Source organism: Pleurodeles waltl, chromosome 9 (assembly GCF_031143425.1).
Source record: "Pleurodeles waltl isolate 20211129_DDA chromosome 9, aPleWal1.hap1.20221129, whole genome shotgun sequence".
NCBI lineage: Eukaryota > Metazoa > Chordata > Amphibia > Caudata > Salamandridae > Pleurodeles > Pleurodeles waltl.
Genome location: NC_090448.1, coordinates 519,494,430 through 519,509,715, shown reverse-complemented (window position 1 = coordinate 519,509,715; position 15,286 = coordinate 519,494,430). Strand labels below are relative to the sequence as shown.

Here is a 15,286-nt window from a genome sequence, read left to right as displayed (position 1 = left end):
CACTATATAGTGTGTGAGACCACCTAGTCCGTAAAAGGAATTTCCTCCCCCCGCTGTTCCTCCCCGCGCATGCACTCTGCAGTTACCTACTGACATTTCACTGACATTTCCCTTCCAAATAGGAACACATACAACCCAGGGCTATGCTGATATCCGCGACGCCCTCGTTAAGAGAACCCCGTACTTTCTTGTGTATTTTGAGTTATAGGGAGCTAAGTACGGTGTGTTCCTCCACATTTGTCCCTCCTTCTCCCTCTTCCTCTCTCCATGTGTAATGACAGTGGGTAACCGACCCACTGTAGAGACTTGAGAGACTGTGGCTTTGCACTCCCCAGGATGGCACAGTGGGCAACCCACCCACTGTAGAGACTTGAGAGACTGTGTCTTTGCACTCCCCAGGATGGCACAGTGTATGTTGTAATATGCGAGGGTGGGGTTGTTTGGTGGGTGTCCCCGTAACTTTTGCCTCCCCGTGTCGTAGGTGCTGTACTCACCGGTTTGTTCTGCGCCTACGCCGCTGTTGGTCGTAGATGAGCAGGAATGCAAGGGCAGGTAAGATTTGTAATTCCGGCTCCATGGTGTCCTCGTTCCTCGTGGGATGTGTTGAGGTGAGCGTTTTCCCATAGCACAAGCTGTTTCCGCCGTGTTTTTATCCACAGTGAATCCGCCCCGGAAAAGGTGGCGGATTGGTGTGTTGTGATAGTGTGGGCGGTACATTGTCTTCCGCCTGTCTGTTGGCGGTGACCGCCGCGCTGTTTGTCTGTACCGCCGTGGCGGGCGATGTGTTAAGGTGGCTGTCTTAGTTGGCGGTTTCCGCCAGGGTCGTAATTCCCTTTTTTTGTCCGCCGGCCTGTTTGCGGTATTACCGCAGCTTTAACACCGTCCGCCAGGGTTGTAATGACCACCTATGTGTTCTTGTTTTCTTAGCTCTTTGCCTATGATTCTGGCAGTTCAGATGCATTAGGGCCAAACTTTACTGAACTTTTTGCCCATTCATAATACTAATGCTGTACAATGAAGACCAGGTGCTCAATTGATGAAGACATCACTGCTTGGTGATCCACTAAGGAAAGGTATAACCAAATGTACATTTGGTCTTCTTGCAGATCTTTATATTTTCTCTCTTTAAAAGATCCAAACGCTATGGTTAGCACCATACTCAGATTTTTGCTAAATTAATTTTGTTGTCTTCTTTTTCTTTTTGCATGGAGCCCAAACATGCTTATCAAGTTAGAGCGATAGTCAGGGATGCCAAATTCTAAAATTGAATGCTATATATAAATAATTTGACCTTAATAATTCATCCTTGATAACTAAATGTATTCTATTTCAATTATTTATGCTATTGTTGTTATTCTCTATGGTGGCTCTTGAAAGTTTAATTATAAATATTCTGTCTAGATTAAGATTCTTCTGACGATTTGATCAGCCTGTATTTTTTATATACTTATGTCATTTGTTCTTGCGTTTGAGTTACGTGATCTTAGCATTGTTAATCTAAAGGGCAATAAATGTTTAAACTTTATTAAACTGGTGTGGTGATTCATAGCCACGTTGGTCATGGTGTGTATAAATCACTGACTCCGAAAATGAAACTGATGTCTATTGATTTGATATTGTTGATGTTGATTATTGGGACTCCTATCTGGGTCAAAAGGTTCAGGTCGACCTCTCTGGGTAATACATGGTTACCCTATATGTTTCACCTTATAAATAAAATATCAGGCTGGACCCACCCATGCTTTCAATCATGCCCAATGGAAGGGAGGAATAGGGCTTAGCCAATTTTTACGAAATCTCCCCTCTAGCAAGTAGTATCAAGAGGAGTGACAGGCTCCGCTCAGGGGGCTCCTCTGAGGAGGCTCAAGGAGGTTGTATTATGCCATATGTGAGCCAAATAAGATAAGGATGGGGCTTACTTCTATTTCGATAGACAGGACTTCTGATTTGATAGTACTCACAGTCTCCCAAAAGCCGAGAGTGAAGGGCAGGATACAAACATATGTTCGACATTGACCTTGGAGTAGCCACACCTTTTGCAGAATGGAACCTGTTGTTTTTTTTGCAAACCTTGCGATGCGATCTTCTGAGGAGTCCAATAAATCCTGGGTAGGGTGTAGAAGTGGTTTCACTTTAGTGTGGCAGTTCTTACTGTATAATATAAAAGTTTCAAAGATGCTTGCCAATAAACCCTCCCTGATATGGTGCTCAGCCTTTTACTTTCCCTCCTCAGTGTCAAGAAGCTCCCAGTACCAGATGGACACCTCTTTTTTTCCAAAGGCTGTGGACCGTTCACTTTCATCTCAAAGTTCCAGGTGCCTCCAACATTCTGTCTTTCCATGGCATACCAGGAGGCCAGTTGAAGGTATTTAAATCTAAAGAGATTCCTACTAGTCATTGCATTCAGCATCTCACATGGTACCAGTCCTTGAACTGTCTAAGGTTGCCCCCAAAGCAGTGGTGGCTACTACTCAATGGGGGATATGAAAATAATTGAATTAAATTAAAACACTTACCTTTTATGTCGGGAGAGATTGTTCCGTATCTCATTCATCCTCTTCTCTTCCTCGACTCCAGAAAGTACACAGGTTTCCAGAATCCCCTCCAATTACAATGCTGTTGTCACCAGCATGGCAGCAGCATTGTGGTTGGTCTGAGTGGCCTGCTTCGGCACACAGACATTGAGTGGGACCCTGTGCACTTTCTCCTCCCGACTGTGTAATACAGCCGGGTAGAAAAATGCTAAGCGCGCATGAACGTTTGGCCGGCCTTCTACAGCCGGCCAAACGGTCATGCTCACTTATGGTGCACTCAACACTCCACCTCTAGCCTCCTACTCCAGCCCAGCCCAGCCCCACCCCAGACTAACCTGGCTCCCCAAAGAAAAATAAAATGATAATAACATTGCGTTATTATAATTTTATTTTCCCTTTTTCTTCACTGCACAAAGCAGTGGCTCTACACTTCTCCGCCTTAACAGATGAGTCATTGCTGCCCCAAAGGGTGATATCAGAGTCTTTCACTCTTGTTTCAGTAAATTTGCCGAACCATTAGGAGCTTGAGGTGTCTCGGAAATCCCATATCATTTTAATGTGCACTCTTACACAGGGTGTCATTCATACATTCTAATTGCTACAGATCCTATGGGCCTCTTACCAGAATGTTGAATACAAAATGGCATTAAGATGTAGCTATATCGGTTGAAGGATTCCTAGTATAATACGGGCATTAAGATGTATCCAATCTAAATATCATCTGTGAAAGGTATATCACTTCAACACTATCTGGCTAGGTTACTAACTAAGGAGTGTCTACAGTCTCTTGGGATTTTTGTCTATGCTTGCAGATTATAACTATCCTGCTGACCCTTGAATTCAATCACTGTGTGTTTTTCCCCATGTGTAGTATGGGGTCTTGAGGTGCTAACATGACTGGCTACCAGACTAAGGTGGTGGCGTACTCAAGTACCAAGAGCACCTTGTGGTGGTCCAAGTTGTGACCTAACTGATTTTCTTCCTCATCTTGCCTGGTATAATTTTGGGAGGCTGATGCCAGCCACCACTGTCCTAATAGAGGTGTGAGCCATCATGATTTTCCATTGGATTATCTACAGAGGCTCAAGTGGAAAAAGCCCTTTCATCCCTCTTACTTGATCGTCTGCATGTATTTAGAGCTTACTGCTCCTTATTTGGGGCGTTTTACCCTGGTTGCATTTTTAACCACTTCATTGAGCAGTTTCACCCCCTACAGCTTTTTTCAATGTACACTGATGACAATCAAACCCATCTGGTAGTACCTATCACGAGAAATAATTACTTACCGACTAGTTGCGATTAGGAATGTTGCATCTAGAACTCCTTCAGGGTAATGTTCCATAATGACTTATCCAGTCACTACCATGCATAATAATTTCAAACATACAACACAAATCATATGCAGTGATTCAGAGACCATATTAAGCTTGTCGTTTAGGGAAGTCACTATGAACCTATGGTGTACAGAATTACATTTTGCTAGTGAGGTTCTGCGCAAAACCTAAATCTGGCTGATTTGTTTCACCCTAGTTTAAAAAAAAAAAATCTTCATACATTAAGATTGGGTGAAGTTCCCCAACATCACCCAACACTATATGGTCCTCGATTGCTGTGATACAGATCTAGTTTACAAGCACCTGACAGACACTCTTCAGTCTCAGCATGGCAGGACCTCAGCAGATAAATGTTTACTTGTTACAAAGCGGAGGTCACCGAAGCCTGTTACCCTCTTATAGTGGTGCAACAAGAAGTACAAAGCAGAAAGTGTTTTTTCAATAGACATATGTGGGTTGTTATCCAGGGTTCCCAACAAACTCATTATGGACCATAGAAGTCAGTTAGGATGTAAACAAGCAATTCACATTTAGGCCCTCATTAGGGGTGGCTTAGTAATTTAGAATCTGCAGAGACACCACTTTGTGCAGGGGTCTTATCTCAATTATAAGTTTTCAGTTTACCTACTCGGTAATTTACCCGGGGGCATCAATATCTGAAGTTGAACCCTGCTTAAATTCAACCTGTGATAAAAATCTGATAAATATAGGAACTTGGTAGTGGCAAGCACCAAAATCGTCATGGTATGCCCCACTTTTCAGGGCTGGCCTCGGAATATGTGATAAGTATTGCGTCCCTCAAAAGCCCACTTGTAATGAGTGTCTTTATCTTCAATATCAGTGTCCCATACTGCCTTGGCATTTTTCTTACGTCTTCTCCATCACACTCCTCATTCATGAACCCGTGTTGCCTCTGTGCTCTCATCTCTGCTTTGTGTAGAACCCCACGAACCATGCACTCTTCCACATTTATGAGGTGGCCCAAAACACAGGATCACAGTCTATGTCCTAATGAGCCAAACTGCTATCTAGAGCTCTTGAATAAGCACTTGGCCAAGACTTGTAACACATGGGAATCAAACTGCATGAACATTTTCCTTGGCAGAATTTCCAACTTCCTCCAGAACACATTCTAAGAAAAGGGTGTTGCCTGGTACCCTACCTAGTTCTTTGTTTCAAATCATTCCACCCTTTTCACTATAGCATGCGGCCCCTTATTTACATTTTTCTCCATTTCTTTGAATATTGTTTTGAAACTTCGGGCTGGATGTACCAGCAGCCAAACCTCTTGCTTTCTACTACAATGAGGTCTACTAAGACTGGACATCAACCCTCCTGCCTATGAATACCCCCGCATGATTTGATTTGGTATGAGTTCACCTGGAGATGCCAGGAGTATCTCGTAAACGTGTAATAACGCTTTCACCATTCATGGCAAACCCACTGTATTCAAAACAAACTCTTTACACACAAGAAAGGCCTTTGGGTCAGCCCCCTTCAGTCATTAGTTTCTTGACCCTAGAATCTTCAGCTTTGGCTTGAGACATGGTCAATCACATCTTGAATCAGTACTCAAGGGTATTTTAGTTTCACTGTGTTTCTATTGTCTGAGTGCATCCTTCTGCCTGCCTTTAGGATCCACATGGAATGTTTCATCTGAAAATAGACTCAGTCATCACTTATTCAACACACCAATGTCGTGATATTTTAAGCAACAGCACATTTTAACTAGATTTGTTGGTAAAGTCCGTGTGCAAGGATTCGGGGATCTATAGTTGTAGAGTGCGGCGGCGAACAGCATTCTCAGCACTGCTCTCCTAACCACATGTTAACATGGCACTGAATTGTACACACCACAGTCATTTTAAGGTCGATTATGTGGGCTGCAACACCTGGTAATAAATGATATGTTGGATGGTGCTTGAAAGAATGAAAGATCAGTTTGAGGTCAAGCTCATCATTGAGGAAATATGCCTTTCCAAAGCATTATGTGGCAAATACGTACATCAATAATTATTCATAATTCTACTGGTCCATGCTTATTTGCATAGTAACTGTTCAGTGTATGAAGTAGTCTGGCACTGAGATGCTTTTATTTTATTTCTGATGGGGGTGGATAGTGATATTTTACCAGTCCAAATGCTTTAGTACGCCAAAATGAATTGAAATTGCCTTTGTGATTATATGGCTCTGCATGTATAGTATTTCAATAATCAAATGCATGAAGACTTTGAAGAAAAGCACATAGACGTGAGGACGCACTTTGCGCACCACAAATCTTGTGAGATCCATTTTGTCCATGTAAATGGGTTTTGGCTGATGCACTTTAATGGGATTTCGCTTCACCTAAATTGGTAGAGTTCTCAGACCTTATTTACTTCTGTTTTGCATAATTAACGTGGCATTCTCTGCTTTCAAGCAGTTTGTGAATGCTTTCAAGTGTGATTCTAGACGGGCAATCACTTTATGAGACTGAAAAGAACGGGGATGCAGACTGCAACAGGAGGACACATCTCTTCCTGGAAAAGTTACTAAAAACACATTAGCTTGTTGCCAGCAGAAATAGGGGGGAGACACTCTAGGCCTAATTCACAAATGAACTTATACTTTCGAATAACGTTAGTATTTTTAGATATTCAGGAAGGGCCTGATTCATAAAGGTAGCTTACACTTTTGAGTAATTTATACGTTTGACTATGTTTACTCTTTTTTGCTTATTCACAAACACCGAATTGTTAGTACTAAAAAAATAGTAGTAAGTAAAGCACAACACATGGCCATCCAGCGGTGAATAATTGAGGTAGGAAATTAAAATCAAGCCCCACAGATAATGTTATTTTTAATTAATTGATTTAAAATGGCTATAAATATAAATACATTAAAATTATTGTCAAACATATATATAGCAATAGTACACAAGTATTGTTTAATTATAAAATATGTACCCTATATTGAGTTTAACAATTCAAAGAGTTCAAATTCAGTTTATCTCCATTTATATTAATGAACCATAAAAGCAGATCCATCACACATATAAAAATGCCATCAAATAAAAACATTGCATCAATAGGAGCCAAAGCAAATGCTGAGGCACCCAGTTAGTACATAGCAGCTTAAATTAATTAAAAACTCATTATAAAAAAATAAGAAATTCACGCACAGTATTAAGAACACTTAAAAAAACAAAGACCCTAACATGCCCAAAACACAACATGGATCATGAGACCGCCAAACTCGCAGTGACTGTCGTACCATCCCTTCTGTAGAGGTCTGACCACCAAAGGACCACCTTCTTCACCGAGAACATGGTTCTTGACTACATGACCACAGTGGGGCTTGCAACCAGCCATGGCGGTTTTGAACTCAGCACCTCTTTCCACCAGCCTTTTCATGGCTGGGAGCCCGCCAAGAAAGTGCTGGCGGAAAGGCTGTGCTGGGGCATGTCTTGAGCAGTGCAGGGCCCCCCATGCCCTGCACCATCGGAATGCTAACTGTCTGCTTTGCTTTGCAGACAGGGCACATTCTGAGAGTGCTGGAGTGTTAGGATAGTGCCATTGGCTCCCTTAAGGAAGCAGAGGCCAATAGCCTTCACTTTTCCCACCCATCAGCCCAGTGGGAGCGCATATTACAATGTACATTGTAATATGCTACGGGGAAATGTCACCACTATGACGGTGTCATCCTCCCAGTGAATTTGGCGGGCCCGTAGTGGGACCTCCAAACTCATAATGAGGCCCAAATATTTCAGGGCATGCCTGTGCCGTAAGGCGTGTTTAAGAAATAAGGTGACTCATAGGCAAACCTTTGGATTTGGGAGGGACTATAAATACAGAAGAGCCGGGATGTGGCAGCAAATTGAGACCTCTTTTAAAAATGGAAACAAAAACATCCTAGCATAACCATTATAAAACCAGAAAAAAGTAAAATGAGCAAGGATTTGCAGGGATAGCTCATCATAGGGACAGGTCAGGATATCCTTTGTATTAAACTGCACCTGAGGGAAAGAGAGCTGACACAGAACCAAGCCGAACCCGAACCTAGTGAGAAGTATCCTGTCCCTTGCACTTGGTACCGTCACCAGGTATGGCTCTATACCCAAAGGTGTCTGAACCAGCACATAATCTTTATTAGCGGGTTTCAACAATTCTAATGCCTCCCTTTCCTTAACCATAAGGTCCTTAAAGGTCTTTTTGAACCATGTCTTATTCGCTGCTGTACGATGGCCAGGTGACCTAAAAAAATCTGGTCTGCCCAGTTTATGGACACGTACCTCACATATCTTAACCACGGGATACTTGAACCCCTGCCACAAACAAGGCAGTCAGAAATTATGTCTCTGTTCAGGATTACGCCAAACAGAGCACCACAGAATCAGAGGAGCCAAATTAATGCCGTCCTCCACGTATAAGAACCCCAATTCTTCATGGATTGCATAACTGGATGAGGCAGGGGACACACCAAGTAGATGCCTACAAATCCTGATTTCTTTGGTTTGGAAACCCTTGTCATCTTTGTACCCCCTCAAGCAAGCACCATGAGTGAGGATTAGGACACATTTTCTAGCATAGATCTCAATTAGGGCTGCCAGTGATTTGCTGTCTATTTTGGAAACCAAACCAAAAAGAAAGCCCACAGAGGGAGAAAAACTTTAAATGCCTTTGCTTCAAACAGAGACTCTAGGACCCGTTTAAGTTCAAAACAACACCCAAGTATGGGAATTTGTGGGTTTTGGCCAAAAAGGTGCTTTGTAATAGGAACCAGCAGGAGTTTGCTCACTTAGGCCCACATGGCATCACAAGTGTTTCAGACTGGCTTGTGTCCAGCCCCAATTTGCCCATAAAAGCAGCAAAAGAATTCAATTGAGCATAGAGGCCATTAGTTGTCTGAGACAATAAAACAGCATCATTGGCATATAAAATATTGGGTACATATCTGCTTTTGAGAGTCAGATGGTCCCCGCCCTTGCCAATAATGCAACATCCAGCCCATTGATACACAAAAGAAATAAAATGGGGGCTAGCCTGCATCCCTGCTGCCTCCATGCCCCAACCCAAAACCTTCTGTAAATTCACCCCCTGTCCAATCTAACACAGGCATTCAGATCATAATGAAGGGTGCATAGGAAGGCAACTAAGCCCGGATCAAACCTTGGGAAAAGAGGACCACCACAACTTTGGACCTGACAATGCTATCAAAAGCGCATGCCAGGTTCATAAAAGCAAGACACATGGGGTCATCTTGGGCTACAGTATATTTACTGACAGTAGGTAGAGATTTAAACACTGCTTCTGGTTCCCAAACCCAGATCTGAACCCATACTGGACTTCTGTGAATATGTTACTACCCAAAGTCCATGACAGAATACTGTCCAGAAAAGCCCTGCCAATGACTCGGACGGCTGAATCAAGGAGGGAGGTGGGCCTGTAACAACATGGTGAAACCCTATCTCCCTTTTTGAAGATGGGAACAATAAGTGTGGCACGCCAGGTCTTAGACAGCCCTACCTGATAAGCTGTATTTGCATAATTAATTAAAATCATGGCCCAGACATCTACTTTCTGTTTGCATAAATCCATTGGTACTCCATCCGGTCCCGGGGCTTTATGCATGGGGTTATTGTTAATTGCTTCAACCATTAAGTCAATACTAATGGGGAACAATGGTGGTGACACTGCTAGTTGAGCATGGTCATTCGAGTGACATACTTGTTTGAAATGCGAGGCCCAAGAATCTGCACTAATTTGATCACACAAGCGATTAGGCTTGGAATTGGATTGCTGGATGTGTTTGGCTGTCTTTAACGATAGAACCTAAATGGTCAAAGACATGGGTGCTACCTGATAAGGGGTTGGATTAATACAAGCAGTCATAAAACTTATCCATGCAAAGCCTATACATGATCTTGCCTATATCGGCCTATATCGGCCGGCTTGCAAGCCAAACTCAGCCTATCCCCGCTTATCAAAGAATGAGAACCCCCATAGCAGTCTTGCGTGGGCACAAAGGTACTCCCCGAAGTCAAAAGGGCAATATTAATTGAAGAGTCAATAGTGTCTGAAGGCATGGGCTGCTGAATGAAAGGAGGGATCATAGGTCTGGGCTGCTGGCCTCTTCTTTTATGCTTTGCCGGGGTGGAGCTATTGGCATTGGAACCTGAGGGGAGAGCATGCCGAAAGGTATCACCAGAACAAAGCAGGACAAGCCCTGGAGCTGGTGCGTCATCACTCTCAGTTCCACTACTTTTGCACACCTGACAGAGGCCGGCTCAGCCTAGGGGAATAGGTAGAGGCAGGTTCGAATTGTCATTAACAAGGGACAGTCTCCTCTCTGTGAGCTGTATCTCTTTATCTATCACCCTTATGGCTCTTGCAAGAAACTCGCCCATGGTGGTATTTTTGGCAGAATGTCTGGCAGGATGTTTAGTAACCACAGAATCTGAGGCAGCCAATTTATTTTTCCCCAGCACTCTACAAAGCTCAGAACCCACACTGTCAAGCAGCCCAGAATTGAAGCTCACCATCCCTAATTTCGCAAGGAACATATTAACATGAAGGAAAGCACCATAAGCCAGGAAAAGCTAGTAACTGGATTTAGCTGTTGGGCTAGGGGGATGGCCCTGACCTGGCTCTTCCTGGCGCTGACGGGCCCAGAATGGGCCTGCTCTTGGCATAGACACAGCCTGGAAGCAGCCTGCACGTGTTCCGCACAGCATAAGCCTGCGTCACACTATATGTGCCTCATGAGTGTGTGTCCTGGCATCCCGACACATGTTGGCATGTTGGCATCTCCAGGCGCTACTCCCCTTGGGACATGGGGTCCCTGCAGCAAATGGAGACAGCAGAAAAGGACACAACAACCCACAAACAGCCGGAGCCCTCTTCACGCTATATGCGCTACGGGGGTGTGTCCTGGGATCCCCTTACATGCATTGGCACCTCCAGCTGTTACTACCCCTGGGACATTGGGTCCCTGCAGCAAATGGAGACAGGCACAACAGCAAAAAAATTATTCAATTAAAATTAATAAAAAATTCATGTGACAATCATTTTTATTGCAATATATCTAAATTAATTTTATTTAATTTATCAACCACTTTATTTATTTTTAAAGCATGCTTTCTCTAGGCTGGAATTAATTTTTAATTTAAAGTTAGGTGAATTTTAATTTAATTTTAAATATTAAAGATTTATTTTGAAATAAAGTCAGTGATGCATTAACATTGTTTGTTTTGTGGTTTACATTTAAAATAAATATATAAAATGAATATGCATTTATTAGAAACAAGAGCTGATTATGTATTTCCCAAACCAGCAGAGCTTTCTGCAGAGGCCTGTGTAAGCAGAAAAACACTTAGTTAAATAAAATGAAATGATGTACAGCCTTGACTGCACTGGAAACAAACACACAGTTGCATTTTCTCTCCTCCGTCTTCACCTACTACATGCAATGAGAAGGCTGCTTTTCAGTGAAATTGAATGCAGGCCTCTCTCATAACTCTGATTGGCTGTTGCCAACCAATCAATGTGAAGGTGTGTTTCAAAAAACTGAAAATGTGTTGGTATGACTGAGGGATGAGGAATGAGGAGTAGGAGTAGGGATGATGGATGAGGATTGGGGACGATGGCTGAGGCATGAGAAGTAGGAATGATGAAGATGGATGGGAAGTAGGGATGAGGGATATGAAGTAGGAATGATGGAAGGGAAGTAGGGATGATAGAAAAGAAGAATGGATGAGAAGCAGGGATGAGAAGTAGGGATGATGGAAGAGAAATAAGGATGATGGATGACAAGTTGGGATGATATATGATGAATGAGAAGTAGGGATGAGGGATGAGAAGCAGGTTTGAAGGATGAGAAGTAGGGATGATGGATGAGAAGCAAGGATGATGTATGATGGATGAGAAGTAGGGATTATGGATGGAGAAGCAGGGATGAGAAGCAGGGATGAGAAGTATGGATGAGGAGTGAGGATGTCCTAAAATGAATGCTATAGGTGAGTGTATGTCTCCTCCATGACTCCTCCTACTGATCATTGTCCTCTTTTTCTTTCCTAGTTTCAGGATCAGAGGTCATCCTAGTTTCAGGGTCAGAGCAAAAGGTCATGGCAATGGTCAATGCCACAATAAAAGAGATTTCCAGTGCAGCAGGACTACCCGCTTGTGGCATGTCATATTTATTTATTCTTTCTTGGTGTTACAGTCGTTAATCTCACTTGTTCCTTATACATCCTAGCTCTGCCATTAAAGATGTGTTTTTCAAGCTATCGTCAAGGTTACCCCACAGTTGCAAAAATGTTTCAAATATCACAAAAGGCCAGGCAGCAAAATGGGTTCACTTTCCTCTACAAGGCTTAGGCAATGGCTGCCATGGTGGTAGAGGGTGATTAGTATTTGTAGGATAAGGATGGATGAAACCATTTGTAAGGTAAAGGCTGATGAGGTAGTAGGATGATTATGCATGACTGAATTAGATTGGTTTAACTGTTATTTTTTATGCTTTAAAATAGTTTTACTTCCCAGAAGCATTACATAGAATGTTTATGTCACATTTTATGCTTCTTTTAGCCTTACTCTTTGCACATTTTTACACACTTTAAATATTTATCCCTTCTGCGTTCTTTTAACTTTTTTGGTCCTTTTTAACTTCCCATTTTACTTCTTGCTGTGTCTCTACTTTTATTTTTTTCTTGTGGCTATCTATGCACACCTCCCTTTATTTCCTCTTATATTCCTATCATTTTCATTACCCTGTTTCCCCCATCCCCTTTGGGCTTTTCATTTTCTTTTCTCCATTTTACTTATAGGGGAAACATCTTCCCATCTCTCTTTTAGCCTCTACATCCTCCATCCTCTCTACTCTTTCTGTTCTTTATTGTTTTTATTATCCTTTCCTAGCTATTTTCTACCAGTTTTAAACATTTTTGTTATCTTAACTGTTTTGCAATATTGATTTTTAATTTTAGAAATAATCAAAATGTTAAAAGTGATGCTTTGCTGAATACATTTTTTAAATGATGTAGCTATTATTAAAGTTTTTATTACATTGCGGCCACTAGAGTAGGTAATGATACTACTATATCAGTAACAATTGTCTTGAGGAACAATATGGGATGTAGAGGAACACTGGGACAATGTGGGGGCTGGAGGAGATTGCTTGCGTAAGGTGTGTGTTAAGATCCTTTGTTAAATACAACTGCTGACATTTGTTAACTCTAACATGCGTATTCCTTCTTTCATCCTAATCCTGGTCCCAAACCCTTTTTAACCACCTTACTATGATTGTTTCACTGCCTCTCAGTTTGCAAATGCAGGAGGAAGCAAAGCTCGCTTGTATCACCTCCTGCCATGACATGTGCATTCTTAACCCACTAAGGTTCTTCTCACCTTTTTACACCATCCCTTATACCATTACACCTAACCTGTCTATAAATAAACCTATCAATGGCCTCAGAGCCAACATTAGCAAAAGCCTCATTATGAGTTAAGTGGTCCCACCGCGGAACCTCCCAACTCGCGGGGAGGATGCCACTGCCATGGCAGTGGAGCACCCCCGTCATATTACAATGTTCACGCCGGTCTAAGGCCCTTAGTTCCTACTCACTCCTCAACCCAGGAATAATGTTTTTGTTCTAATGGGAAGATAATAAATTAGGGTGAGAATGATGATCTGTCCTCAAAACTCAGGAAAGGGAAAACCAGAGCTGAGAATTATGATGAGGTAATAGTTGATGATCTTTTTATAATCTAGAATGATACCATTTCTGAGTTCAAAACATTTTTTATTATGCCAAATTCAAATGAAGTTGGTTTGAGATTCACCCATACAATAGACAAAACAGGATTGATTTCCTAGGTGTGACAATGTATGTGGAGATTGACAATCTTCAAACTACTTTATACCGGAAAGAGAGGTCCTCCAACTCCACTTTCCATGGCTCCAGTTTTCAATCTCACTTTATACTTAACAACATTCTATATGTGGAGTTCTTGAGGCTTGGACGGAATTGCTCTTCCACAGCTCATTATGAAAAGAAGAGCCAGTTGACTATGCATAGTATATCATGAAATACACATACAAAGAGGATATGAAAGGGCATGTGCCATTAACTGAATGCATACCATAATTACTGACAAAATAAATAGATCAGAAGAAAAGAGCATGGAGCAAGAATTAAGAGTGATCTTAGAATGTAGTAAAGAAAGGATGCAGAACAGAAAGATGTTTCAAAAATATTGTACTATACTACTGGAAGACTCACCTATCATAAGGAACTTGAAACCAACAGTGTTCTTTGCTTTCAGGAGAGCCCCCTCTATAAGGGACAAACTGGTGCACATCCACTTTGATGACAGACAGGAAGAGGTATGGCTAAATGCTTCAAACAATGGCTCTAAGAAATGCTTCCAATGCAAAGTGTGTACCATTGGCAGGAACACAAGACGTATCAGAGATTACAATGGAGTGGAAGTTGCTATAAAACAGAGAAGTAATTGTGAAACAATGTTTGTAATTTATATTTTGGATTGTAGATGTGGCCTGTAATACATTGGGAGCACCATATATCCTTTACGAAATAGAATGTTGGAACAAAGTTGAGCAGTTGAAAACAACAACCCAACCTACAATTGGAACGAGCCAGGATGGTTGAACAATTGTTACAAGATTAATTCCTCGCTAAGAAGGCATATGAACATTAGATAAGAGAAGTCATACAGTGGTTCCATTTAGTCATACTTCACTTTGAGGTTTAAGATAAGAATTATGGATTTGATCACTGGGAGTCCCAGAGACATTTACAAATGTGCTTGTTTTTTCAATTTATATGTGAAAATACACATGATTTAGGTATTGTAATAAACGTACGTGTATTTGTTCACTCTGCCCTTCATAACAATCATGGTCAACAATATATGTGGGTAAAATGATGTAGGTAAACTTCAATTACCAGAATGCATTTTGTTGGTAGGATACTATATAAAGCAAAGATCAAAGAGGGACCACCAGCTGTGATCAAGGCGGTGTTGTTGAAATGAATTGGTTGGATTGTGAATGTAAAATAAACAGCCCTTTATCTGCTTTGGAGTGCTACTCTAATCTTTTACTGAGAAATGTATATAGTAAATATCTGTACTACTGGCGGTCACCAATAAGTAGTTATAGTTAGGACCATGTGTCCATTGAGAAAGCATTTTTTGATTTGCCTACATCCTTGGCGTCGTTTGACAAATCTTCACAACACTTTCCAAAAAAGGGTTTATGAGAATCTTGTTGTACATGGGATGTTTCGGAGTGATCTGTCTAGCAGAGGCTAAGAAAAAAGGTGGGGTCCAAAAAAAGTATGTTTCCCATCATAATTCCCATAGGAATCTGAACACAATGACATCCTGAACTGCTAGATGGAATTACACCAAATTTGGC

The 15,286-nt window shown here is 41.7% G+C and overlaps 1 long non-coding RNA gene across 1 annotated transcript in view; it reads left to right on the top strand.

The window, feature by feature from the left end:
- LOC138258663 (uncharacterized) overlaps window positions 1-14,882 on the top strand; it is a 225,054-nt gene extending 210,172 nt beyond the window's left edge. The window contains exons 2-3 of the long non-coding RNA XR_011198487.1: window positions 2,234-2,365; window positions 14,170-14,882. This is a non-coding gene — a long non-coding RNA (uncharacterized lncRNA). The remainder of the gene's footprint in view (window positions 1-2,233; window positions 2,366-14,169) is intronic.
- The last annotated feature ends 404 nt before the right edge of the window (window positions 14,883-15,286 follow it).